This window comes from Pongo abelii, chromosome 20, assembly GCF_028885655.2.
Source record: "Pongo abelii isolate AG06213 chromosome 20, NHGRI_mPonAbe1-v2.0_pri, whole genome shotgun sequence".
NCBI classification, from domain to species: Eukaryota; Metazoa; Chordata; class Mammalia; order Primates; family Hominidae; genus Pongo; species Pongo abelii.
In genome coordinates, this window is record NC_072005.2 from 46,767,340 (window position 1) to 46,792,774 (window position 25,435).

The 25,435-nt window shown below is 44.3% G+C and overlaps 1 pseudogene; it reads right to left on the minus strand.

Moving 5' to 3' along the window:
- Nucleotides 1-5,215: 5,215 nt before the first annotated feature.
- Nucleotides 5,216-8,917, minus strand: LOC112130193 (cytochrome P450 2A13-like; annotated as a pseudogene).
- Nucleotides 8,918-25,435: the final 16,518 nt, after the last annotated feature.

The window sequence follows — 25,435 nt, forward strand, 5'->3', positions numbered from 1 at the left end:
GAGGCGGGTGGATCACTTCAAGTCAGGGGTTGGAGACCAGCCTAACCAACATACAAAAACCGTGTTTCAACTAAAAAAGATACAACAATTACCCGGGTGTGGTGGCATGCATCTGTAGTCCCAGCTACTCGGGAGGCTGAGACAGGATAATTGCTTGAATGCAGGAGGCAGAGGTTGCAGTGAGCAAAGTTCCCGCCACTGCACTCCAGCCTGGGCGACAAAGAAAGACTCTGTTTCATAAATAAATAAATAAATAAATCCAACCTCCACACATTACACCAGCAGGACCACCACCCTTCTCTGAGGCAGGTGCTGCAAGTTTAATATCTTTATCACACGGATACATCAGCCAGCCTGTGGCCAGTGGGAAGCTGGCTCTGGAACTCCACCCTGAGATACTAACCTTTTGGCCTCTGCAGCACCTGACAGCTTTGGGCTCCTTGTAGCCTCTGAAGAGTTAACAGAGACTCTGCCAGTGCAAATGCATGGCACACCTTCCCTCACCAACCACAGAAATAAAACAACAAACAGAGAGCAACATGTCTTTTAAGAGTGACAGCAGAATGGAAGGCTGGAGGAATGAGGACCATGGTGCCCTCAGCCTTCTCACTCCTCATTGTCCCCAGTGGCCTCTTGCTACTCTGGTTCTGGGGCCATCCCACCTCCCAGGGCTGCCTCTCTCCTAGGCCCTGGCCTCTGCCCTTCCTGGGGGAGCATTTTGCAAATAAACCACAGGGCTTTCTCAAGTCTGTCCAGGTGGTCAGATGGGGGAGTGTCGAAGGGATGGAAAAGGTGGAGGTTGGTAGATGGGAAACAACTCACAGGCAGCCAGGCAGCTGGGGTCAAACTTTGGGTGGAACTCCACAGACAAGCTTGGGAGTTCCTTTCTGGCTTATATATTAACTACAGAAGCTTCTGGAATTTTATAAGGTGAAATGGAGAGGAGACAGACTGGAGGGAGAAATTCTGATAGACTTGAGGCTTTGAGATGTGGTCCTGTGGTGGAGCAAGACAACAAAAGTACTGGAGATTGGGGTTTGAGGAGTCTATGCAATTATTTTTATTTTTAAAAATCTTTGTGGCTACATAGCAGGTGTATATCTTTATGTGGTAAGTGAGATATTTCGATACAGACATACAATGTGTAATCACAGACATACAATGTAGACAGGCATAAAGTGTATAGTCACATATAATAATCACATCATGGTAAATGGGGTAACCATCACCTCAAGCACTCATCATTTCTTTGTGTCACAAGCATTACAGTTATATTCCCTCTGTTATGCTAAAATGTACCACAGGCTGGGCACAGTGGCTCATGCCTGTAATTCCAGCACTTTGGGAGGCCGAGGCAGACGGATTGCCTGAGCTGAGGAGTTCAAAACCACCCTGGGCAACATGGTGAAACCCTGTCTCTACAAAAATACAAAAAAATTAGCCGGGCATGGTGGCATGCGTCTGTAATCCCAGCTACTCCAGAGGCTGAATCGGGAGAACTGCTTGAGCCTGGTAGGTGGAGTTTGCAGTGAGCCAAGACTGTGCCACTGCAGTCCAGCTTGGGCGACTCAGTGAGACTCCATCTCAAAAAGACAAACAAGCAAACAAACAAAAAGTACAATGAATTATTTCTGACGGCCATCACCCTGTTGTGCTATCAAAAACTAGATCTTATTCATTGTATCGAACTATATTTTTGTACCCATTAGCCATCCCCACTCCCTCACCTCCACCCTTCCCAGCCTCTGGTTACCATCATTCTTCTCTATCTCCATGAGTTCAATTGTCATAATTTTTAGCTCCCACTAATGAGTGAGAATGTGCAAAACTTTGCCTTTCTGTGCCTGGCTTATTTCACCTAACATAATGTCCTGCAGTTCCATCCCTGTTGCTGCAAATAACAGGATCTCATTCTTTTTTAATGGCTGAATAGTATTCCCTTCTGTACAGCACCACATGAACACTTAGGTTGATTCCATATCTTGGCTATTGCAAACAGAGCTTCAAAATACATGGGAGTGCAGACATCTCTTCAGTAAATGGATTTCCTTTTTTTATATATAGATTTAGTGGTGGGATTGCTGGATTGTGTGGTAGCTCTATTTTTAGTAGTTTTCTTTCTTTTTGTTTGTTTATTTTATTTATTTATTCATTTTTTTTTGAGGTAGAGTCTTACTCTGTCACCCAGGCTGGAGTGCAGTGGTATGATCTCAGCTCACTGCAGCCTCCACCTCCTGGGTTCAAGCGATTCTCCTGCCTCAGCATCCTGAGTAGCTGGGACTACAGGCACCCACCGACACGCTTGGAAGATTTTTGTAATTTTTGTAGAGATGGAGTTTCACCATGTTGGCCAGGCTGGTCTTGAACTCCTGACCTCAGATGACTCGCCCGCCTCAGCCTCCCAAAGTGCTGGGATTACAGGCATGAGCCACCGCACCTGGCCTATTCTACTTTTTTTTTCTTTTTCTTAAGGAAACTCCATGTTGTTCCTCAAAGTGGCTCTACTAATTTACATTACCACCAACAGTGTACAAGGGTTCCATGGGGATTACTTCAGATTGAGTGGTCAGAGAGGGCTCCTTTGAGAAGACTTCTGAGAATTGGTCATGGGAAGGTGTGGGGAGAAGCCTTCTCAGCTGAGGGAACAGCAAGGTCAAAGACCCAGAGGTAAGAAAGCAAGCTTGGAACCTTCCAGGAGCAAGTAGGCATTGGCTCTGATAATGCTAATGCCCTCTTCTGCTAAAATGACAGCTCTAGGAGGGCAGGGTTCTTATTTCCTGTCTATCTATCTATCTATCTATCTGTCTATCTATCATCTATCTATCTATCATCTATCTATCATATATCTATCCATCTATCTTTATTTATTTATAGAGGCAGAGTCTTGTTCTGTTGTCCATTGTATTAGTCCATTTTCATGCTGCTGATAAAGACATACCCTAGACTGGGTAATTTATAAAGAAAAACAAGTTTAATAAACTCACAGTTCCACATGGCTGGGGAGGCCTCACAATCATGCTGAAAGGCAAAAGGTGCATCTTACATGGTGGCTGGCAAGAGAGAGAATGAGAACCAAGAGAAAGGGATTTCCCCTTATAAAACCAACAGATCTCATGAGACTTATTCACTACTGTGAGAACAGTACGGGGGAAACAGCCCCTATGATTCAATGATCACCCACCAGGTCCCTCCCACAACACGTGGGGATTATGGGAGCTACAATTCTAGATAAGATTTGGGTGGGGACACAGCCAAACCATATCACCAAGGCTGGAGTGCAGTGGTGTGATCATGGCTCATTGCGGCCTCCAACTCCTGGGTTCAAGCAATCCTCCCCCATCAGCCTCCTGAGTAGTGGTGACTACAGGTGTGTGACACCACCTCTGGCTGGCTTTTAAATTTTTTGGAGAGATGGAGTCTTGCTATTTTGCCCAGGCTGGTCTCAAACTCTTGGTCTCAAATGATCTTCCCATCTTGACTTCCCAAAGCACTGAGATTACAGGTGTGAGCCATTGCGCCTAGCTGGTTCTCATTTATTTAATTATTACTGCTGTCATGGTTTGCTTTGGTCCCTGTGGGCTCCCCCACCCTTTGAAACAAGTGCCTGACACACAGTAGGGTTCACAATAAATATTTGTGGAATAAATAAGAGCTGTGCCTTCAAGAGGTCCAAAATACTTGCACGGAGTTTTTCTAGGTGGGCATGATGCCACCCAGCTGCATGACTATTTCAGGGTGTTCATTGGCTCCTCTGGTTGATCTTTTGATGCCTGTATAAGAACTCCCACTTCTCCAAATCTGGGGGCCACATCTTTAGAATTCTCAGCTTTCTGTCTCTCAGGAATGAAGGAGATAATATCACCGATTGGAGCCAGATTGTCTGGATGTTGAATCCCAGCTCCTTGTTGGTGCCTTTGAGAAGTGACTTAAGCCCTCTGTGTGCCTTATTTCTGCCTCTGTAAACAGAGATCATCGTAGTGTCTCTCATGTGTGGCTGTTTGACGATTTGGTGAGGTATGTGCAAAGAGCTTTTTGCACTTGCAAAAAGTGTCTGGGATATCATTGTGTGCTGTAAGAATGAGCTGTAATGATTATCACTGAGACTTGTTGTTGGGATTAAAAGAGATCAGGTCTGTCAGGGCCTGGTACACAAAAGGTACTAAAAAAAATAATGGGAGGTTTAGATGCTCCTTCCTCCAGATACACTTGCAAATATGACTGCTGTGTCGTCATTTCCTTTTTAGGGATATGAAGAATCTGCTGTGTGACCCTAGACGAATAAATCTCTGATTCACTCTGGGCCTTGGTTTTCCCTGCCTCTGAAAGGGGTATGATGTTTCCTTCCCTTTTGCCTGGGCGCAGGTACTGGGTGCTTTGTAGTTAAGGGAGTATCAGCTGGTGGCTCAAGGGTAGATTCTAACAGGAACTTCCAAGCTGGAGAAATACTAGGCTACACCTCAGAGAGGGGAGGTGGGTGAGGGAGGCCCCTGCTGGTGTGAGCAGGAGGTGGGTGAGGGAGGCCCCTGCTGGTGTGAGCTCAATCCTTTATCCCTGAGCTTCAGACTCCCTTAAGCCTTCCCACATGAGAAACTGACATCCAGATGGAGGTGGGGACCCTGCAATGTAAAGCCAGGTCACCTGTCCACAGAGGTGTGTCTGATAACCAGGGCATGATAGGTTAGAGAGTGTGGTGGCTAAAAGCACCAGCCCTTGGATCACCTGAGGTCAGGAGTTCAAGACCAGCCTGGCCAACATGGTGAAACTCCGTCTCTACTAAACATACAAAAATTAGCTTGGTGTGGTGGTGGGCGCCTGTAATCCCAGCTACTTGGGAGGCCAAAGCAGGAGAATCACTTGAACCCAGGAGGCAGAGATTGCAGTGAGCCGAGATTGTGCCATTTCACTCCAGCCTGGGTGACAAAAGCGAAATTCTGTCTCAAAAAAAGCACCAGCCTTAGACTCAGAGAGATGAGGATTTGAGCTTGGGGAACCTCAGCTTCCTCTCTGTGTGACCTCAGGTAAGCCACTTATACTCTTTGGGCCTCAGTTTCCTCATTTGTAAAATTGAGGCCGTGATTGAACCTCCTTCAAGAGCTGTTGTGAGTGCTATAGGGGATACTATCTTAAAGCACTTAATGCAGTGCCTGGCACATGGTTCTGTAGAAGTGCTTGCTATTTTAATTCACGTGCACAGGTCCTGCCTGTGGGTGAGGGCTCAGTAGATGGAACAGCGGTGGTTGATATAGTTGGGATTGTGAGGATTATTATGACAGGGGCTAATTTGAATGGGCCTGTGTTGTCTGCCCTCCCCACTGCCAGCCTGATTTCCCTCTGCCTGGCTTTGCAGCTCCTCCCATTGGCTGCTGGGGTCTACCCCCTGCATGCAGATGAGAAATGAGTCAATGAATTCCCGTGGGGAATTGGGATCCAGCATGCACTGATTGTGCTCCACTTTCTTGGCTATGAAGTCCTCCAGCCCTTGCAGCTCCTTAAAGGCCTGTTGCTGTAGTCCTGGCAGGTGTTTCATCACCGAAGAGAACATCTCATAGAGCTGGGGTTGCAGAGAGAGGATGGGAAGGGAAGGACCACTGTCAGGAGGCAGGAACTGATGGGAATGGGACCTGTGTCAGAGCAAGAAAGGCACTGGGTTAAAGGCACCTACCTGCCCAGGTGTTTAGGTAGTTCAGTGGGGCTGAATGGGAACATATATCTAAGTCTTCATGAGGGTTAAGTGAGAAGGCTACTGTCCAGAAATTTAGGTAACATGGACTGAGGCACACATCCAGGTTTCAATGAGGGTGGATTGGAGCGCACAGCTAGGTGTTCAGACATTCAAGGCAGGATGTGTTGGAAAACACCTGTTCAAGTGTTTAGCTACTCAGACGGGGCTGGTATGAGGGGAGTGCCACCTGTCTAGGTAGGTAGGCATTCAGATGGGCCTGGTCGAAGACAACTACCGAGATACTTATTGGGTCTGGATTGGGGGCTTTTGTTCAGGTGTTCAGGTATTAAAGTGGGGCTGGTGAAGATGTTGAAGTGGAGGGGATACCTGTTCAGGTGTTTACCTATCCAAGTGGGATGCATTGGGGGCACCTCTGTAAGGTGTGTGATTGGAAAGGGCTGGGGAACACTTATTTGGGTGTCTGGGAATAATCTGTCTAGATATTTATGTGTTTAGGGTGTTGGTTAGGGCAGCTGTCCACGTTTTCAGGTATTTAAGTGGGTGAAGTAGAGGGCGCTTGGCCAGATATTCCAGTTGGCTAATCTGGGACATTTGTGTAGATGTGAAATGATTATGATGGGCTGGATTTTGCAGCACCAGATGTTCAGGTATGCAGGAGGCGGGTTGAGGCAGTCACTTGTCCAGGTGTTAAAATATTCAGAAGAACGGGGTAGGGAGCATCTGTTAGAAATTACGGTAAGTTGGGGATGGGAACACATGCCCAGGTGAGAGAGCTGAGCTGAGGGTATGCATCCTGCCAACAGGCTCTGTTTCGGGGAGCATCTGTTGAGCTATCCAGGTGTCCTTGGAGACTGGGTACTGGGCACCCATCCCGGGTTCTGGTGCAACTGTCCAGTTGTCCAATATTGGGGGCTGATTTTGAGGGGACACTGTCTGGAGGGGGGTGGGAGTTTGGGGCACCTGTCCCCATGTAGGGGAGCAGTTGGCAGGTTGTGGTAGGGGCCTGACAGCCAGGCTGCAGCCAGTTACCTGCCCCGTGGAGGTTGCCATGAACTGGAAGCTTTCCAGCATCATGCGCAACAGTGACAGGAACTCTTTGTCCTCATAGTCAAAGCGGTCCCCAAAGACAATGGAGCTGATGACATTGGAGACGGTACGGCTTAGGAAGAAGGTGGGATGGATGCTGGAGCTTGTGGGTGTGGCGGTGTATTGGGGGAGAAGGGGGTTGGGAAGAGAGTCAACTCAGAGGTCTGATGCTAGTCTGAGAATTCCAGGAGGCACTGCCCTGATGAGCCACATTCCCAGCGCCAGACTACGGGGCTGGGAGCGCGGGCGCCTTTTCCCCACCCAGGCCCAATCCCCAGACAGAACGCGCGCGCGGGTTCCTCGCCCTGGGCGTTTTCCTTCTCCCGCCTCCACACTCGGGGTGTCCTGCTCACCGCGCGTGCCCTAGAGGGCCTTGATGAGGAAGCCGGCCTTCTCCTGGATACGTCCTTGATGCCACGCTTGCCCACCCCGAAGTCCCGCAGGGTAGCGATGGAGAAGCGCCTGAGCGGCTTGGTGCGCTCCCAGGTGCGGCAGGTCACTCCTGGGAGAGGAACGCAGGGGTGGGGGGGTGGGGAGAGGTCAGGCGGGGGTGGGGGGCGGGGGGCGGGGACAGGCACAGAAGCCTCGCGCAGGAGAGCTGCAAACTCAGTCAGAGAAACACAGAGAGAAACAGAGACCGAATAGGAACAAGAGGATCAGAAAAGAGACAAGCCAGACAGACAGATGAACAGCAGAACAGAGGGAGACGGGACACTCCATGGAGCATAGGGAGGGAAGAAGGGCGAGAAAAAGACAGAGATGGGAGAAGATGATGGAAGGAGGAGAGGTGAGGTATGGGGAGATCTGCGAGGAGAAAATAAAAATGGTGAAAGAGTCTTTTTTGTTTGTAGGTTTGTTTATTTGTTTTTGAGACGGATTCTCGCTCTGTCGCCCAGGCTGAAGTGCATTGTCCCCATCTTGGCGGCTCACTGCAACCTCCACCTTCCAGGTTCAAGCGTAAAAATGGTGAAAGATTCTTAAGCTGAGCTGGTGAAGACAGAAAACTACGGAGAGAGAAACAGAGACGGTAGGGAAGGAGGAGAGACTGTTACCAGGAGAGGAGGCTGGAGATGTGGAAGTAGCAATACCCTGAAATCCTAAGACAGAGGAAGAAGTGGGAGAGGGAAGCGGAGAGAGGAGAAACACGGAGAAGCTCAGAAGCTGAGAGCAACAGAAAGACAAATGAAGACATAGGACCAGGGTTGGAAAACAGAAACCCAGGATTGTCCTCAGAGATGGAGACAGAGGGGAAAGAGGAGACTCCAGTGAGAGAGGCAGGGAGAAATCTGGACAGGGACACGGACAGGGATGCTGGAGACAGGCAAGAGGCAGAGGCCGCAATGAAGGGAGCTGGGGAGAGAAGGCCAGACAGGGGGCTCTGCCGCAGCCTTCAGTGGGCAGGAGAGTCGGGGAGAAGACTGGGGACACTGAGACCATTGCGTCCACCTAGCCACCTTCCCCCTCTTGGGCACCCCCTCACCATAGCCTTTGAAGAGCCAGTTGAAGGTGGCCTGCTCACCTCGCCCGCTGAACTCCTAGGCCTGGTCCACCAGAGCCTCCTTGACGGCATCATGTCCGCACAGCACCACGACCCGCCGGGGCCCCAAGTGAACGGTGAACACTGGGCCATAGTGCTCACTGATCTGATGGAGGCGAGTGGGAGTGGTTAGAGGGAGCAGCCCCCAGTCTGAATGACCCAGCACCGAGATTTCATGTACTGGGATGTGTCGCCCCCAGGTTCTCACAGTCAGGGAGCTGGACATCCCAAGATCCTGTCTTTCCTGGCTAGGACCCTGATGCTGAAACTCCAAAACTCCCTTTCCTACGACTCTGGTCCACACTGGTCAATTCCCTGCCACAAAGCCTCAGCCAACTGGGCAGCCCCCACCCCGTGCCACCCATCTCCCTGCCTTGGGACACCTTCATGATAGAGTTGCATATCTGCTCTGTGTTCAGCTGCAGGTAGTTTCCAATGAAGGGCAATGGGGTAAGTCCCAGAGGCAGCTTCCCCCTGCTCTTCCTCTGCTGCCAGACAGACATCAAGACCATCACAGTCAGGCTGGCCAGCAAGGCCACCAGGAGCAGCCCTGAGGCCAGCATGGTGGCAGTGGAATGATAGATGGTGACGGCTGGGGTGGTTTGCCTTTATACTGCCTGAAATAAGGGGTGGACTTTGGCAGGTTATATAATCACCTCATTTCACCTCCCAAATACATCCTCTCCATGAACCCCACCAAGCTTTGGACACAACCAGCAAAGGAGGCGGAGGGGGACCCCAGGGAAGCTGAACCAGGAGGGTACCTCCAGACTAAATCTGTGGTACCTCAGGAGGGGTGCCCCAGGGCTGTGGATTTAGGAGGGGGCAACAGATAAGCGGTAGAACAAAGGAGTTTGGAATATTTGCATAGAGGAGCACCTGGGCTTTGGATTTGGGATCTGGGAGTGAGAATGCACCCCAAAATTGTGGATTTGGGGGTTCCTGAGGAGAAGAATGCAAAGGTCTGGGTTTTATTAGGGTGAGACGGAAGTGTGGCTGTGCATTTAGGGGTCTTCTGTTGTGGAGGATGCAGGGTTAAGGGTCTCAGGAGGGGGGATTCCAGGCATATGGACTTGAAAGTCTTGGGGCTAGGAAGACCCAGGGCTGTGGGTGTGGAGTTTCTGGGAGGAGTGTGTAGCAAGCCCAGTAGGTTGTCCCAGAAAGCCCAGCAGCCCAGCACTGGACCCAGGGGCTGATTTGATTTTGCTTTTGCCCAGAGCTGTCTCTTGATGCCCAGAATCCTCACTGGAACCTCAGAGTGAGGCCAGGATGGGTGCCATGGAACCTCCACTGACCATCTCTGGTTGGGAAAGGGATGGAAGACCAGAGCCATATTTCAAGGGAACTTTCCACACACCTGGAGAAGAGTACCTTGTGTTATCAGTTGGCAGAGGGATTGGCCAGGTCTGGAGAAATAGTAACAACAACCCCCAAATGGTGGAAAAATCTCAAGTGTCCCAAGAGTTGTGATTTACAAAGACCTCCACTGGTTTCCAACCCAGATTCTTAGGGAAACCCACTAGATTGATTGTATCATCCCTATTAATATTATGATTGTTATTTATGTTTCTCATTTTATATAAGGGTCTACAGAGGACGGAAAACAGACAGTGGGCAGAGGACATGCGTGAGTGGCCCTGAACTCCCATCTCTCCTGCTCTGAGTCCTTAGTTCCACTTTCTGGATTTGGTTTTCCCACCAGTAGAAAGGGAGTATTTAGGAAAAGAAGATCATATTTGAGGGTGAGTTAAATCTCCTTTAAGTTAAGTCTCCTTTAAGTTAAGTTAAGTCTCCTTAAAGGGCGATTCCTGCTTTGTCAGGGGCTACTAATATTAGCAGGCAGAGGGAACAATCGCAGAAGAGATTGGGGCAAACTCCAGTGTTAGGCACAGAGGTAGACCCTGGGGTAGGTGGGAGTGGAGAAGGGATGAGTAGCCCTCCTGTCCTTCCCTCGGGTAAATTCCTCCTTAGTAAACAGGACAGTTACCCTTTGGTGAGCACGGTCGTATATGGGAAGATTAAGTCTAGGTGTGTATGATCTGGTCGAATCTCTGTAACAATGAGGTTGGTTCATCCTGATCATCCTCATTTTGAAGATGAGCAGATCTAGACTCCATAAATCCTCTTGAGTGAGGTCACACAGGGAGTAAGTGAGGGAGCTGGGATATGAACTCTCTTCTCGTCCCCCATCATTGACTGGCCTAGATCACCCTGGGAGAGGAGATGAGTGCTGAAACTAGCATCAGCAGTGGACACAGGGATGACACTGGAGGGCTCTGATATCAACATCAGGTATGGCTAGGGAGAGAAAGGCATCGTGTTGGCTTTGGGACTGCCCCCAGGTGTACAGGAGGATGGGAAACAAGTTGGCACTGAACTTGACACTAGGAGAATACTGAAGTCATGTTTGGTGCCAAGAGGGTTCTGTGTGATGTCTCAGGTGTCATTGAGGGCATATGAGTGCCCTGCTTCAGGAAGGCTTAAGAGTGGCACCATATAGGGTCTGAGGTTGGTCCCAGTGGGTTCTGACATGAGCATTAGGCAGATGCTGATATTGGTCCTATGTGGGTCTGAGATGAGCCTCAGCCATATCCTGAGAGGGGCCCCAGATGGCCACAGGACAGGCTCTGATGGTTGGTCCTTCCAGGGTTGCACCTCTCCTCTAGGTCACCAACTTTGGACAAGTGGAGGTGGGTGAGGTTGACACTCCTGGGACTGACTCTAACTGGCTCAAATTGGCTGTTGAGCTCTGAGACCTGTGTGGAGGAATCAAAGAGCAGAAAACAAAGCAGAGAGAGGAAAGCTGTTTATTGATTTTGTGGGGGAAGAGGTGGGAAGGAGGATTAGCATCAGCTGGGCAGACATCAATCCATCTAATCCTGGCCACCAGCCTGCACTTGGGCTCGCCACAAGCCTGGGTCTTTCCTCTTCTCCCTTGTTTCTTAAAAAGGAGAGAGGTAGAAATTTGGAGAGTTTGTTTCTCAGTGAGTTTGGCACTAGGAAGGGCACTGAGTGTTCAGACAGGCTGCCATGACCTGGCCAGGGAGGGTGTGGGGAGAGTCAGGTTGGGAGAATTCCAGTATTTGGGGACATAGAGGTCAAGCAATTTTGGCCTTGTTGATTACTCTGAAGTGTGGAGTAAGAGAACGGTGTCTGAAATTACGTGGGAGGGACTTGTCCCAGTGGTGGTGCCTTGGGTACAGGCTTTCAGAGTGAGTTAGTGGTGAACCCAGGAAAATCCCTTTCCATTGCTGGGCCTCTGTTTCCCTTTCTGGATGGATGGTACAGTGGTTAAGAGCAAGGTTAAGGCATGGATTGGAATCCAAACCTTATCCCGTCTTTGTTGTGTGACCTTGAACAGCTGACTTCATCTCTCTGAACCTTATGGAGCCAAAAACACCTCCTAGCTCTTCAGCTATTTAGGTGAGAAGTATATGGGTCAAAGCACAGGAGGTACATGTAAGTGCTCAATGAATATTGGCTGTTTTTATTAATCTGTAGGTTGAAGAGAATGGATGAGATGTTCTCTAAGCCCCCTCCTGGCTTTTACAATTCTCTGGTCTAACGTTATCAAAGCTTTTCCTTTGAGAAGGGGGAAGGGATTCAGAGTTTTTTGGGAACCTCTGTCCACATTCCTTCCTTAGCATAGCCAAGCCTTACCCATGAAGCTGTGAATAGGAAATTGACCTTAGGCTGCCTCCTAGAGCATGGCGCTGAGTTAAGCAGTATCCGCAGGAAGAAAGGCCAGTGTCAGGCCCTCAGATTACTCTGGATGGGCCTGGAGCCCTGTGTAGGACTTTGCTCACCTGTCTGTCTCCTCTTTTCTCTGATCTTGTCTTTCTGTCTTCCTCTTTCTCGTTCCCTGCAAGTCAACCTTACCCTTAACTGCCCTGTGTGCTCATGCAACTTTGAAAGTTTGCGTGATTTTGTCCAGTGGTTTCTCCTAGATGCATCTGCCATGTTTATCCTTACTTATACATCTGTCTGTGTGTGTGTCACTCTGGGTGCATGTTTGAGGTTCCTGTGTGCATGTATGTTTCAGCATGTCCCTGTTGACAGATGAATTTATGCATGCACCAGGCTTTGTGGAGTGTGTGTTTGTGCTTGATAAGTGGGCATCCATTCCAACTTATGTCTACACATGCACATCTTTGTGAGTACCTGATGAGGTGCATGTGTGTTCCTGCCACCTTTCCTGAATGTTTGCCAGTCTCTATCTGTCTGTGCATGTAGCCTGAGTGCATGCTTTGGGTTATGCTACTTGGGGGATACCTATGACGTGCATTTCTTTGTCCAACCTGATGTATGGCTGCATGTTCACATTTATGTGGATTCATGCACAACTGGGTGACTACATATAAGTGTTTGGATGTTTTATGCATACATTTTGGTGTCTGTATGCAGGCATGTGGGCCCTGTTGTGTACACATGAACATGTGTATTTGCCTGTACCTCTCTGTGTTTGGATTCAAAAATAGCCCTAGCCCAGACCCATTTCTCTTCTAAAAAAAAAAAAAACCATGTGAAGCTTTTTATGAGCATGATCTTAATTACACTCTGCACTGCAAGCCTGTGAGGTTGGTTTTATCATCTTCATTTTGCAAATGAGTTGAATAAGGCTCCCAAAATTGGAAGTCCCTTGCTTTGGGTTCTACAGCGAATGAGGGTAGAGCCGGAGTATGGCCTTGTGTGACTGTCAAGTCCATGCTGTCAACCACCACTCTGGACTACTAAGCCCCACCTGTTTTCTTTATGAAACATCAGAAAATTGCCCCTAATCTCCCGTGGTTCTTGAAAAACTTCCCTGTAAGCACATAGCAAAAGATTCCAAAATGTCAGGGGGAAAAAAGTCTTTTAATAGGAGGGAGACTTCAACTTCTAGTTTTTGCATTCTTTGGAAGATTAACCAAAGATATGGTCAGCTGGTATACCCCTCAGGCCATTGGCAGTGAGACAGTGCAGGAGTTGGGAAACTAGATGTTGTGGGTGGAGAGTGAAATGTCTGTGTTTCATATTTCAGAGTGATGACAAGGATAAAGGTGGGCCCCTGTGGAAGTATTGGCTGAAATAGAGTGAAGAAGGTCAAAGAAGATAAGAAAGTCAAGATTCTTTCTTTCTGAGTGTTTAGATAGCTCACATTCATGGCCATAAAGGACTTCCATACCAGTAGAATGTCAGGGCTTAGAGCAGAGAGGCAGGAAAGAAGTTGGGTAGATGACAGGGATGAACAACTTTTTAAATAACAGGGTGAAGGTGTCAGTATCCAAGTGTCTGTAGAGTTTCTTCTGGTAATGTTTGAGTAGCTTCTATTGGATCAAGCATCCCGCGAATAACAGCTATTAACTCTGAATAAAACATTTTTAAGAACCCAGTTCTCTGAAATTACTGGAGAGTGAACAAAAGCAGCAGATACTGAAGGGGGTTGGATGAAGCAGATTTCCTATTTTGGGTGTTTTTTTAATGCTTTCAGCCTAAAGGCAGACCCTGGAAAGTGCCTTGTGGGGTGGCTTAATCCCAGATAGAGATGTTTTAATTTTTTTGACTTCAGGAACCAGTGGACAGAATTCAAGGTGAGTATAGCATCTGCTGATAGTGGTGGTAGAATTGCAAAAAGGAAAGAGCCAGAGAGGGGGAGCCCCAAATTCTGTAAATAAACTCTGTCCAAATTTCTGACCAATTGTTGAACTACTTATATGCTGGAGAACTCCAGGTACCTTGCTAAGGCTAAAGGAACTTAATTGAGATTTCAGAGCTGAGGGTTTGAGATTAGCCAGGTTAACTGCTTTCCAAATTAAACAAACAACCAAAATCAGTATTTTTCAACAGAACATAATGGAATCCATGGTCTCTACAACTTATCACTTGTAATATCCAGAATGAAATCTCAAATTACTAGGTATATGAAGATACAAGAAATGGGGGAGAGTCTAGCCAAGATGGCCAATTAGGAAGAGCTCCAGTCTACAGCTCCCAGTGTGAGCGATGCAGAAGATGAATGATTTCTGCATTTCCAACTGAGGTACCAGGTTCATCTCATGGGGCATTGTTGGACAGTGGGTGCAGTGCACCAAGCGTGAGCTGAAGCAGGGCGAGGCATCGCCTCACCCAGGAAGTGCAAGGGGTCAGGGAATTCCCTTTCCTAGCCAAAGAAAGGGATGATGGACAGCACCTGGAAAATCAGGTCACTTCTACCCTAATACTGCACTTTTCCAACGGTCTTAGCAAATGGCACACCAGGGGATCAGATCCCATGACTGGCTCGGAGGGTCCTATGCCCATGGAGCCGTGCTGATTGCTAGCACAGCAGTCTAAGACCAAACTGCAAGGCGGCAGTGAGGCTGGGGGAGGGGCGCCTGCCTTTGCTGAAGCTTGAGTAGGTAAACAAAGTGGCTGGGAAGCTCGAACTGGGTGGAGCCCACCGCAGCTCAAGGAGGCCTGCCTGCCTCTATAGACTCCACCTCTAGGGGCAGGGCATAGCCAAACAAAAGGCAGCAGAAACCTCTGCAGACTTAAATGTCCCTGTCTGACAGCTTTGAAGAGAGTAGTGGTTCTCCCAGCACACAGCTGGGGATCTGAGAAGAGACAGACTGCCTCCTCAAGTGGGTCCCTGATCCCTGAGTAGCCTAACTGGAAGGCATCCTCCAGTAGGGGCAGATTGACACCTCACATGGCCAGGTACTCCTCTGAGACAAAACTTCCAGAGGAATGATCAGGCAGCAACATTTGCTGTTCACCAATATTCATTGTTCTGCAGCCTCTGCTGCTGATACCCAGGCAAACAGGGTCTGGAGTGGACCTCCAGCAAACTCCAACAGACCTGCAACTGAGGGTCCTGACTGTTAGAAGGAAAACTAACAAACAGAAAGGACATCCACACCAAAACCCCATCTGTACATCACCATCATCAAAGACCAAAGGTAGATAAAACCACAAAGATGGGGAAAAAACAGAGCAGAAAAACTTAAAATTCTAAAAATCAGAACGCCTCTCCTCCTCCAAGGGAATGCAGCTCCTCACCAGCAATGGAACAAAGCTGGATGGAGAATGACTTTGACGAGTTGAGAGAAGAAGGCTTCAGACAATCAAACTTCTCCAAGCTAAAAGAGGAAGTTTGAACCCAAGGCAAAGAAGTTAAAAACCTTGAAAAAAGATTAGACAAATGGCTAACTAGAGTAACCAACACAGAGAAGTCCTTAAAGGACCTGATGGAGATGAAAACCACAGCAAGAGATCTACGTGACAAGTGCACAAGCCTCAGTAGTCAATTTGATCAATGGGAAGAAAGGGTATCAGTGATGGAAAATGAAATGAATGAAATAAAGGGAGAAGAGAAGATTAGAGAAAAAAGAATAAAAAGAAATGAACAAAGCCTCCAAGAAATATGGGACTATGTGAAAAGACCAAAATCTATGTCTGATTGGTGTACCTGAAACTGACAGGGAGAATGGAACCAAGTTGAAAAACACTCTGCAGGATATTATCCAGGAGAACTTCCCCAATCTAGCAAGGCAGGTGAACATTCAAATTCAGGAAATACAGAGAACGCCACAAAGATACTCCTTGAGAACAGCAACTCCAAGACACATAATTGTCAGATTCACCAAAGTTGAAATGAAGGAAAAAAATGTTAAGGGCAGCCAGAGAGAAAGGTTGGGTTACCCACAAAGGGAAGCCCATCAGACTAACAGCTGATCTCTCGCAGAAACTCTACAAGCCAGAAGAGAGTGGGGGCCAATATTCAACATTGTTAAGAAAAGAATTTTCAACCCAGAATTTCATATCCAGCCAAACTAAGCATCAGAAGTGAAGGAGAAATAAAATACTTTACAGACAAGCAAATGCTGAGAGATTTTATCACCACCAGGCCTGCCTTACAAGAGTTCCTGAAGGAAGCACTAAATATGGAAAGGAACAACCAGTACCAGCCACTGCAAAAACATGCCAAATTGTAAAGACCATCAAGGCTAGGAAGAAACTGCATCAAGTAACAGGTAAATAACCAGCTAACATCATAATGACAGGATCAAATTCATACATAACAATATTAACCTGAAATGTAAATGGGCTAAATGCTCCAATTAAAAGACACAGACTGGCAAGTTGGATAAAGAGTCAAGACCCATCAGTGTGCTGTATTAAGGAAACCCATCTCATGTGCAGAGACACACATAGGCTCAAAATAAAAGGATGGAGGAAGATCTACCAAGCAAAAGGAAAACAAAAAAAGGCAGGGGTTGCAATCCTAGTCTTTGATAAAACAGACTTTAAACCAACAAAGATCAAAAGAGACAAAGAAGGCCATTACACAATGGTAAAGGGATCAATCCAACAAGAAGAGCTAACTATCCTAACTATATATGCACCCAATACAGGAGCACCCAGACTCATAAAGCAAGTCCTTAGAGACCTACAAAGAGACTTGGACTCCCACACAATAATAATGGGAGACTTTAACACCCCACTGTCAACATTAGACAGATCAATGAGACAGAAAGTTAACAAGGATATCCAGGACTTGAACTCAGCTCTGCACCAAGTGGACCTAATAGACATCTACAGAACTCTCCACCCCAAATCAACAGAATATACATTCTTCTCAGCACCACACCACACCTATTCCAAAATTGACCACATAGTGGGAAGTAAAGCACTCCTCAGCAAATGTAAAAGAACAGAAATTATAACAAACTGTCTCTCAGACCACAGTGCAATCAAACTAGAACTCAGGATTAACAAACTCACTCAAAACTTCTCAACTACATGGAAACTGAACAACCTGCTTCTGAATGACTACTGGGTACATAACAAAATGAAGGCAGAAATAAAGATGTTCTTTGAAACCAACGAGAAGAAAGACACAACATACCAGAATCTCTGAGACACATTCAAAGCAGTGTGTAGAGGGAAATTTATAGCACTAAATGCCCACAAGAGAAAGCAGGAAAGATCTAAAATTGACACCCTAACATCACAATTAAAAGAACTAGAGAAGCAAGAACAAACACATTCAAAAGCTAGCAGAAAGCAAGAAATAACTAAGATCAGAGCAGAACTGAAGGAGATAGGGACATAAAAAACCCTTCAAAAAATCAATGACTCCAGGAGCTGGTTTTTTGAAAAGATCAACAAAATTGATAGACCACTAGCAAGAATAATAAAGAAGAAAAGAGAGAAGAATCAAATAGATGCAATAAAAAATGATAAAGGGTACATCACCACCAATTCCACAGAAATACAAACTACCATCAGAGAATACTATAAACACCTCTACAGAAATAAACTAGAAAATCTAGAAGAAATGGATAAATTCCTCAACACATACACCCTCCCAAGACTAAACCAGGAAGAAGTTGAATCTCTGAATAGAAGAATAACAGGCTCTGAAATTGAGACAATAATTAGTAGCTTACCAACCAAAAAATGTCCAGGACCACATGGATTCACAGCCAAATTCTACCAGAGGTACAAGGAGGAGCTGGTACCATTCCTTCTGAAACTATTTCAATCAATAGAAAAAGAGGGAATCCTGCCTAACTCATTTTATGAGGCCAGCATCATCCTGATAACAAAGCCTGGCAGAGACACAACAAAAAAAGAGAATTTTAGACCAATATCCCTGATAAGCATCCATGCAGAAATCCTCAATAAAATACTGGCAAAACGAATCCAACAGCACCTCAATAACTTATCCACCATGATCAAGTGGGCTTCATCCCTGGGATGCAAGGCTGGTTCAACATACACAAATCAATAAATGTAATCCAGCATATAAAAAGAACCAATGACAAAAACCACATGATTATCTCAATAGATGCAGAAAAGGCCTTCAACAAAATTCAACAGCCCTTCATGCTAAAAACTCTCAATAAAGTAGGTATTGATGGGATGTATCTCAAAATAATAAGAGCTGTCTATGACAACCCCACAGCCAATATCATACTGAATGGGCAAAAACTGGAAGCATTCCCTTTGAAAACTGGCACAAGACAGGGATGCCCTCTCTCACCACTCCTATTCAACATAGTGTTGGAAGTTCTGGCCAGGGCAATTAGGCAGGAGAAGGAAATAAAGGGTATTCAATTACGAAAAGAGGAAGTCAAATTGTCCCTGTTTGCAGATGACATGATTGTATATCTAGAAAACCCCATCGTCTCAGCCCAAAATCTCCTTAAGCTCATAGGCAACTTCAGCAAAGTCTCAGGATACAAAATCAATGTGCAAAAATCACAAACATTCTTATACACCAATAACAGACAAACAGAGAACCAAATCATGAGTGATCTCCCATTCACAATTGCTTCAAAGAGAATAAAACACCTAGGAATCCAACTTACAAGGGATGTGAAGGACCTCTTCAAGGAGAACTACAAACCACTGCTCAATGAAATAAAAGAGGATACAAAGAAATGGAAGAACATTCCATGCTCATGGGTAGGAAGAATCAATATCATGAAAATGGCCATACTGCCCAAGGTAATTTATAGATTCAATGCCATCCCCATTAAGCTACCAATGATTTTCTTCACAGAATTGGAAAAAACTACTTTAAAGTTCATATGGAACCAAAAAAGAGCCTGCATTGCCAAGTCAGTCCTAAGCCAAAAGAGCAGAGCTGGAGGAATTATGCTACCTGACTTCAAACTATACTACAAGGCTACAGTAACCAAAACAGCATGGTACTGGTACCAAACAGAGATATAGATCAATGAAACAGAACAGAGCCCTCAAAAATAATGCCACACATCTATGACTATCTGATCTTTGACAAACCTGACAAAAACAAGAAATGGGGAAAGGATTCCCTATTTAATAAATGGTGCTGGGAAAACTGGCTAGCCATATGTAGAAAGCTGAAACTGGATCCCTTCCTTACACCTCATACAGAAATTAATTCAAGATGGATTAAAGCCTTATATGTTAGACCTAAAAACATAAAAACCCTAGAAGAAAACCTAGGCAATACCATTCAGGACATAGGCATGGGCAAGGACTTCATGTCTTAAACACCAAAAGCAATGGCAACAAAAGCCAAAATTGACAAATGGGATGTAATTAAACTAAAGAGCTTCTGCACAGCAAAAGCAACCACCGTCAGAGTGAACAGGAAACCTACAGAATGGGAGAAAGTTTTTGCAATCTACTCATCTGACAAAGGGCTAATATCCAGAATCTACAATGAAGTCAAACAAATTTACAAGAAAAAAACAAACAATCCCATCAACAAGTGGGTGAAGGATATGAACAGACACTTCTCAAAAGAAGACATTTATGCAGCCAACAGACACATGAAAAAATGCTCATCATCACTGGCCATCAGAGAAATGCATATCAAAACTGCAATGAGATACCATCTCACACCAGTTAGAATGGTGATCATTAAAAAGTCAGGAAACAACAGGTGCTGGAGAGGATGTGGAGAAATAGGAACACTTTTACACTGTTGGTGGGACTGTAAACTAGTTCAACCATTGTGGAAGTCAGTGTGGTGATTCCTCAGGGATCTAGAACTAGAAATACCATTTGACCCAGCAATCCCATTACTGGGCATATACTCAAAGGATTATAAATCATGCTGCTATAAAGACACATGCACACGTATGTTTATTGTGGTACTATTCACAATAGCAAAGACTTGGAACCAACCCAAATGTCTAACAATGATAGACTGGATTAAGAAAATGTGGCACATATACACCATGGAATACTATGCAGCCATAAAAAATGGTGAGTTCATGTCCTTTGTAGGGACATGGATGAAGCAGGAAACCATCATTCTCAGCAAACTATCGCAAGGACAAAAACCAAACACTGCATGTTCTCACTCATAGGTGGGAATTGAACAATGAGAACACATGGACACAGGAAGGGGAACATCACACACGGGGCCTGCTGTGGGGTGGGGGGAGGGTGGAGGGATAGTATTAGGAGATATAGCTAATGTTAAATAACGAGTTAATGGGTGCAGCACACCAACATGGCACGTGTATACATATGTAACAAACCTGCACGTTGTGTACACGTACCCCAAAACTTAAAGTATAATAATAAAAAAAAAGAATGGCTATTATCAGAAAATCAAAAAATCACAGATGTTGGTGAGGCTGCAGAGAAAAGAAAATGCTTATACACCGCTTCTGGAAATGTAAATTAGTTCAGCCACTCTGGTTTGGACTTTTCTCAAAGAATTAAAAATAGAACTATGAATCAACCCAGCAATCCTATTACTGGGTATATATTCAGAGAAAAACAAATTCTTCCACCGAAAAGACACATGCATTTGTGTTCATTGCAGCACCATTCATAATAGCAAGGATGTGGAATCTACCTAGGTGCCCATCAGTGGTGGATTGGATTAAGAAAATGTGGTACACATGCACCATGGAATACTACACAGCCATTAAAAAAAAGGAAATCTTGTTCTTTGCAGCAACATGGATGCAGCTGGAGTCCGTTATTCTAAGCAAATTAATGCAGCCACAGAAAACCAAATACTGCATGTTCTCATTTATAAGTGAGACCTAAATGTTGGGTACACAAGGACACAAAGATGGAAACAACAGACACTGGGGACTACTTGAAGGGGCAGAAAGCAAGGGAACAAGGGTTGAAAAATTGCCTGATAGGCACTATGCTTGCTACCTAAATGGGATCATCCATACTCCAAACCTCTGCATCATGCAATATACCCATTAACAGACCTGCACATGTACCCCCGAGTCTAAATAAAAGTTGAATTCTTTAAAAAAAAATAATAATAACATTATCAACATACATTTAAAAAATTGTAAAGATATAGATTGGCTGAATGGATTGAAATAAAAATAAGATTTAACTATATGCTGTCTGAAAGAGACTCATTATAGATCTAAAGGACACACATAGGTTAAAAGTGAAATGATGGAAAAAAATATTCCATGTAAACAGGAACCTACAGAGAGAAGAGGTGGCCATATTTACAGCAGATGAAATAGACTTTAAGACAAAAACTTTTACAAATGATAAAGAAGGACATTTTATAATAATAAAAGCATCGTTTCAGCAACAAAACAATTATATTAGAGGTCCCAACATTAGGGCTCCCCAATACATGAAGCAAAGATTGACAAAATTAAAGGGCGGTCTAGACAATAAAAAAATCATAGTAAAAGACTTCAATGCCCCACTTTCAATTATGGACAGAATAACCGGAAAGAAGATAAAGAAATAGAGGACTTAAACAACACTATAGAACAATTGGACCTAACAGACATATACAGAAAACTCCACCCAATAACAGCAGAATAAATGATCTTCTCAAGTGCATATAGAATGTGCTTCAAAACAAACCACGTGTTACAAATAAGTTTTACAAATGTAAGAAGACTGAAATAATACAAAGTACCTTTTTCAACCACAATGAAATGAAACTAGAAATCAGTAGCAGAAGGAAGACAAGAATATCCACAAATATCTGGAAATATATATTTAACTCCCTCCCAAACAATAAATAGATCAAAGAAGAAATCACAAGGGGCATTAGGAAATACCTGGAGACAAATGAAAATGAAAACACAACATGCCATACCATGGAGGTACAGTGAAAGCCGTACTAAGAAGGAAGCTTACAATGATAAACGCTTACATTAGTAAGGAAAATATCCTTAATCAACAAATTAACTTTACAACTCAAGGGACTAGAAAAACAAACTAAATCAAAAGTTAGCAAAAGAAAATAATAGAGTTTGAAGTAGAGTTAAATGAAGTAGAAAATAGAAAAACAATAGCAGACATCAATGAAACTAACATTTTGGTTTAAAAAAAATTCACAAATCCTTCACTAGATTAACTAAGAAAAAAGAGAGAAGACAGAAATAATTAAAATCAGAACTGAAGAAGGAGACATTACAATTAATGTTACAGAAATAAGACAGATTGTAAGGAAATATTATGAAAAATTCTATGCCAACAAGATGGATAACTCAGAAGAAAAGGAAAAATTTCTAGAAATCTAAAATTTACCAAGACTGAATTATGATGAAATTAAGAACATGAACAGATCCATAACTAATCAGGATGTTGAGGTAGTAATCAAAAACTGCTCAATAAGGAAAGCCCAGGGCAAGATGCCTTCACTGCTGAATTCTACAAAACATTTAAAGAAGAATTAACACCAATCCTCCCTCAAACTCTTTCACAGAATTGACAAGGAGGAAGCACTTCTGAATTCATTCTTATGAGGCCAGAATTCCCCAGTGCTAACGCCAGACAATGATGCAAAAAGAAAAGAAAAATATGGACCAATATCCCTGATGAATATTGATGCAAAAATTCTCAACAAAATACTAGCAAACCAAATTCAACAGCCCATTACAAGGATTATATATGGTGACCAAGTTGAATTTACATCTAGAATGCAAGTATGATTGAATAAAAATTAATCAATTGTGAAATGCCACATTAAGAGAATGAAGAACAAAACTACATCATCATCTCAATTGACGCAGAGAAAGAAATTGACAAGACTCAGTATATTTTCATGATTAAAAATGCACTCAATGAAGTGGAATAGAAGAAAAGTTCCCCAGCATAATAAAAGTCACTTATGAAAATCCCACAAGTAATATCACACTAAGGGTGAAAGAGTGAAACCTTTTCTTCTCAGATCAAGAGAAAACCAAAGATGCCCACTCTTACCACTTCTATTCAACATAGTACTGGAAGTCCTAGCCAGAGAAATTAGATAATAAAATAAACACACTGAAATTGGAAGAAAAAAATAAAGATCCTCAAAATAAATCCCCATGTATATTATCAAATGATCTTCAACAAGGGGTGGCAAGATCAAACACAGAGGAAAAGGAGAGTGTCTTCAACAAATGGTGTTAAGAAAATTGGATATCCACCTGCAAAAGAATGAAGTGGGACCCTTACAATATACCATAAACAAAAATTAACTCATAAAGACCTAAAAGTAAGAACTAGAAATATAAAACTCCTAGAAGAAAATATAGAGGGAAAGCTTCAACACATTGGGTTTGGCAATGATTTCTTGAACATGACACCAAAAATGTAATAAAAGCAAAAATATACAAATAGGGTTACCTCAAACTTTAAAACTTCTGCACATCAAAGAAAATAACACAGAGAAAAAGCAACCTATGAAATCAAAGAAAATAAGTGCAAATCATACATCTGATAATGAGTTAATATCAGGATGTATAAAGAAGTCCTACAACTCAACCACCCAAAATAAATAACCTGACTTGAAAATGGGCAAAGGACTTGAATTGAAAATTCTTCAAAGAAGATATATAGATGGCCAATAAGTATATTAAACTTAACATCATTAATTATTAGAGAAATGTAATATCACTACAATATGATATCATCTCACAAACCGTTAGGATGGCCATTGTTTAAAAAAAATAGAAAACAAGTGTTGGTGAGCATGCAAAGAAATCGAAAACTTTGTATTCTATTGGTGGGAATGTAAATTGGTGCAGCCACTATAGAAAACAGTATAGAGGTTCCTTAAAAAGTGAAAATATCAGCCAGGCACAGTGGCTCACACCTGTAATCCCAGTACTTTGGGAGGCTGAGTTGGGCGGATCACCTGAGGTTGGGAGTTTGAGACCAGCCTGACCAACATGGAGAAACCTCGTCTCTACTAAAAATACAAAATTAGCTGGGTGTGGTGGTGCATGTCTGTAATTCCAGCTACGCGGGAGGCTGAGACAGGAGAATCACTTGAACCCAGGAGGTGGAGGTTGTGGTGAGCTGAGATTGCATCATTGCACTCCAGCCTGGGCAACAAGAACAAAACTCTGTCTAAAAAAAAAAAAAGTAAAAATCTCATTGCCATATGGACCAGGAATCCTACTTCTGGGAATATAGCCAAAAGAATTCAAAGCATGATCTTGAAGAATTTGCACACCAATTGCTTGCAGCATTATTCACAATAGTCAAGATGTGGAAGTAACCCATATGTCCATTGATGGATGAATGGATAAAGAAAATGCGAGATATTTATACAATGAGGTATTAACATTGTTAAAAAAAAAGAAGAAGTCCTATCACATGCTATAACATGGATGAATCTCAAGGACATGATGCTAAGTATAATAAGCCAATCACAAAAGGACAAATACTATATGAGCCCTTTTATACGAGATATCTAAAGTAGTCAAAAATAATAGAAACAGAAAGTAGAAAGATGATTGCCAAGGACTAGCAGAGGCAAAGGAAAAATTTTTCAGTGTGTATAGAATTTCATCTTTGTAAGATGAAAAACAGCTACAGATCTGTTGCACAATAGTGTAAATATACTTAACCCTATTGAACTGTACTCATAAAAAATTTTTTAGAGACATGTCTCACTCTTCCACCCAGGCTGGAGTACAGTGGCACAATCATAGCACAATGCAGCCTCAAACACCCTTGGGCTGAAGTGACCCTCTTGCCTCAGTCTCCTGATTAGCTAGGATTACAACAGTGGGCCACTACAGCTGGGTAATTTTTTATTTTTATTTCTTGTAGAGATGGAGTCTCATTATGCTGGCCAGGCTAGTCTTGAACTCATGAGCTCAAGCAATCCTCCTGCCTTGGCCTCCCAAACTGCTGGCATTACAGGCATGAGCCACCATGCCCAGCCTTGAAAATGTTTAAGATGGCAGGCCAGGCACAGTGGCTCATGCCTGTTATCCCAGCACTTCGGGAGGCCAAGGCAGGTGGATCACTTGAGGTCAGGAGTTTGAGACCAGCCTATCCAACATGGTGAAACCTGTCTCCACTAAAAATACAAAAATTAGCCAGGCACTGGTGGGGAGCGGGGACATCTGCCATTGCTGGGGCTTCAGTACATAAACAAAGTGGCAAGGATGGTGTTTGAGCTCTGAGAATGAACAGAATGCCTCCTCAAGTGGGTCCCTGACCCCCATGTAGCCTAAATGGGAGACACCTCCCAGTAGGGGCTGACAGACACCTCATACAGTTGGGTGCCCTTTGGGGTGAAGCTTCCAGAGGAAGGATCAGGCAGCAATATTTGCTGTTCTGCAATATTTGCTGTTCTGCAGCCTCTGCTGGTAATATCCAGGCAAACAGGATCACGAATGGACCTCCAGCAAACTCCAACAGACCTGCAGTTGAGGGAC